This window comes from Lissotriton helveticus, chromosome 4_1, assembly GCF_964261635.1.
Source record: "Lissotriton helveticus chromosome 4_1, aLisHel1.1, whole genome shotgun sequence".
In the NCBI taxonomy this organism is placed as follows: domain Eukaryota; kingdom Metazoa; phylum Chordata; class Amphibia; order Caudata; family Salamandridae; genus Lissotriton; species Lissotriton helveticus.
This window is the reverse complement of record NC_136063.1, coordinates 2,082,141,295-2,082,145,482: the sequence shown is the minus strand read 5'-3', so window position 1 is coordinate 2,082,145,482 and position 4,188 is coordinate 2,082,141,295.

The following is a 4,188-nucleotide window of genomic DNA, read 5'->3' as shown; positions in this document are numbered from 1 at the left end:
GGGGATGTCACAATCCATGTTCAGCATGGTACTGCGGGATGTTCTGAATGCCATGATGCTTTACAAGGATGATTACATCCATTTTCCACGTCCGGCAGAGTTGGCAGCAGTCAAAGGGGACTTCTATGCCCTGGCCCAGATACCACACGTAGTGGGTTCCATTGATGGAACACATATTGGTCTCATACCACCCCAGGCACATGAACCTGTATATAGGAATCGGAAGCACTACCATTCGATCAACGTGCAAGTGGTGTGTCTGGCTGACAACATCATCTCCCATGTGTGTGCCAGATTTCCCGGTTCCGCCCATGACTCCCACATCCTGCGGAGCAGCATTGTCCCACAACGGATGGCTGATCTGAGTCCGGAACGTGCGTGGCTTGTAGGTGAGTGTGCTGAGAGGACAATTGTGTTATCAGTGTGTTGTGAGGACAATTGTGTTGTATGTGTGGCATGGTGTTCCCACCAATCCTGGTAATGATATTTGTGTCTGTCATCCCCCCACCTAGGTGACTCTGCGTACCCAAACCGGCCGTGGCTGCTGAGCCCCATACAGAATCCTACTACCCCTTGTGAAATGCGTTGTAATGATGCCCATGGGAGGACACGTCGAGTGATGGAACGTACTTTCGGACTGCTGAAGTCTAGGTTTCGCTGCCTTGATAAAACCGGAGGGGCCCTGCCATACTCACCAGGCAAAGTCTGCAAAATCGTGATTGCCTGCTGCATGCTCCACAACTAATCATGGACCCTGAAGACCAACAGGGTGCTCCGCCTCATATCCCACCCATGTCCACTGATGAGGATAGTGGGGAGGAAGAAGGTATGGACCATAGGCGTCAGCTCATTGATTGATATTTTCCATAAATGTAAGTAGCTACCTCTTGTGCAGCTAGACAATGCGTGATGGATGTTTGCTGGTGATGTGTGGGTGTGGTGTGTATATGCTGCCTGTTCTGGTATGTTCTGTTAGCAGATGTGTGTGTGAGATGTTGTACATGCAATGCTCCCTGATGTGTGTCCTGTGATCCACTTAATTGTTGATGAGTGTGGTTTGTTGCAGTACATTGTGTTTTGATGGGTGTGAATCACTTTTCTGACCTGTGTTTGTTGTTCTGTCATTTTCCCTAGGTCACTCCCACAGTGGCATGATTCTCAAGAACATTGATCCCTGCACCTGGTAATGACATTTTATAAGACAAACATGTGATTAAAACATGGAGGTCACACAGCATAGAGTGTTAACATGGTGTTTATTTACAGGTTGTGGATTGATGTTGGTGCATATTTACAAGTAGGTGTTGGGGCGAAGTGAGAGTTGTAGGTCACGGCAGATGAAAACACCGTGGGGACACCACATTGTGTGATGTTCACCTAGTCCAACAGACGTGTGCCAATACTTGGCATTGTGGGGCAGGATAGTTGACAGGGTGAATGGCAGGCTCAAGGAAGGGTAAAGTCACTGGCGGCCCCTCTTCGAGCGGGTAGATGGTGCACTTCCACTGCTCTTAGCTGCATCCAGCCTCGGACGGCCCCTCCGTCTTGGAACCGGAGTGGAGACAGCTGTGGGGGCAGGTTGGTCAGGGTCCACCTCCCTGTCCGTGGCCTCAGGTGATGTGGGCGGTGGTGTTGGTGACCTGTCCGGCTGAGCACTTGGGTGAGGGGGTGGTGGTGTGGTGCGGGATAACCAATCCCTCCAGAGAGCAGTTTGCTGGCCCATGAGGTCCACAATTTGGCCAATCCGTGTGTCAATGGACCGCAACAGCTGGCTGTTCTCTTGCGAGTCTTGGTGGGCCCGATCGGACTGGGCCTGCGACCGCTCATAGGAGGCATTGACTCTGGCGATGTCTTCCAGGATCTCGTCCCCAGCATGGGGTGGGTCTCCTGCCCGACCTTGCTGAGCAACTACACTCCTGGTTGTGAGCTGTGGCCTCACCTGTGTCCTCTCCCGCCCACTCTCCCTGCTAGCCTGGATTGTCTATGGTCCATCATCGGGCGATGGGTCAGGCAGGGTGGCACAGGCAGGAGTGGTGGTGGTGGTGGTGATGGTGGTGGTGGTAGCTGCACAGCTCACAATGGCAGGTGTTGGTGTAGTGACACAGGCCAAGGTGGTGGAGGCCGGGATGTCCTGGGAGCCTGATGGCCCTGGGAGTCTGCTTGGGCCAGCTTCGTCCTCTGCACCCGAACTGTCAATGGGATTGTCCCCGGAGAGTCCTGGCTGTGAGGGGGGCGACTGGTGCTGGCGATTGCTGCTTTCGCCGGTTAAGTTGCGATCACCTGAGGGACAAGAGTTTCAAAATTAATGCTATGGACATGACATGTTTTTTGTAGCAACATTACAAATCACTATGGGACGGCAATACTTGGATATGTGTGGTCCAGTCCTGCTATTGGATGTTTCCCCTGAGAAGATGTCTATCTACCTGTCAGTTTTCAGGAGGAGATGCACTGGTCACCAAATGGTGGACGGACTCAATCTTGCTCTGGGGTGAGACATGGGTGCTGGTCTCTAACACACCCTACCCACCTCTCTGACACACCCCACCCACCTCTCTGACACACCCCACCCACCTCTCTCACACCCACCACCCACCACCACCCTCCCTGTAGACATCGGGGCCTGTTGGGAGTTGTAGTGCTGGTCTCTGACACACCCCACCCACCTCTCTGACACACCCCACCCACCTCTCTGACATACCCACCCACCTCTCTCACACCCACCACCCACCACCACCCTCCCTGTAGAAATGGGGGCCTGTTGGGAGTTGTAGTGCTGGTCACTGACACACCCCACCCATCTCTCTCATACCCACCACCCACCACCACCCTCCCTGTAGACATGGGGGCCTGTTGGGAGTTGTAGTGCTGGTCTCTGACACACCCCACCCACCTCTCTCACACCCCCCACCCCCACCACCCTCCCTGTAGACATGGGGGCCTGTTGGGAGTTGTAGTACTGGTCTCTGACACACCCCACCCACCTCTCTGACACCCACCACCCACCACCACACTCCCTGTAGACATGGCCTGTTGGGAGTTGTAGTGCTGATCTCTCCCACCCTCCACCCACCACCACCCACCCTGTAGACATGGGGGCCTGTTGGGGGTTGTAGTGCTGGTCTCTGATACACCCCACCCACCTCTCTGACACCCACCACCCACCACCACCCTCCCTGTATACATGGGGGCCTGTTGGGAGTTGTAGTGCTGGTCTCTCACACCCCCCACCCACCACCACCCTCCCTGTAGACATGGGGGCCTGTTGGGAGTTGTAGTGCTGGTCTCTGACACACCCCACCCACCTCTCTCACACACCCCACCCACCTCTCTCACACCCCCACCCACCACCACCCTCCCTGTAGACATGGGGGCCTGTTGGGAGTTGTAGTGCTGGTCTCTGACACACCCCACCCACCTCTCTGACACCCACCACCCACCACCACCCACCCTGTAGACATGGGGGCCTTTTGGGAATTGTAGTACTGGTCTCTGACACACCCCACCCACCTCTCTGACACCCACCACCCACCACCACACTCCCTGTAGATATGGCCTGTTGGGAGTTGTAGTGCTGGTCTCTCCCACCCCCCACCCACCACCACCCACCCTGTAGACATGGGGGCCTGTTGGGGGTTGTAGCGCTGGTCTCTGACACACCCCACCCACCTCTCTGACACCCACCACCCACCACCACCCACCCTGTAGACATGGGGGCCTGTTGGGAGTTGTAGTTCTGGTCTCTCTCACCCCCCACCCACCTCCACCCTCCCTGTAGACATGGGGGCCTGTTGAGAGTTGTAGTGCTGGTCTCTAACACCCCCACCCACCACCACCCTCCCTGTAGACATGGGGGCCTGTTGGGAGTTGTAGTGCTGGTCTCTAACACACCCCACCCACCACCACCCTCCCTGTAGACATGGGGCCTATTGGGAGTTGTGGTGCTGGCTGCTTTGACAACATGCAAGGCTGGGAACGTAGGAGGCAACATTTGTGTTTGGTCATGGTGGGTGCATTTGAGCCCAGGACTTCACATTTGGATGACTATGTGGCACACATGCATGGATTGAAGGCAGGGAGATGTGTGTTGGCAGTTGTGCAAGGCAGACCATGGCAGTGTGATAGTGGTCAGTTGGTTTGTACTTACCAGCCTCTAGCCCCTCCTCGATTCCTTACAGGCTCTCAGGG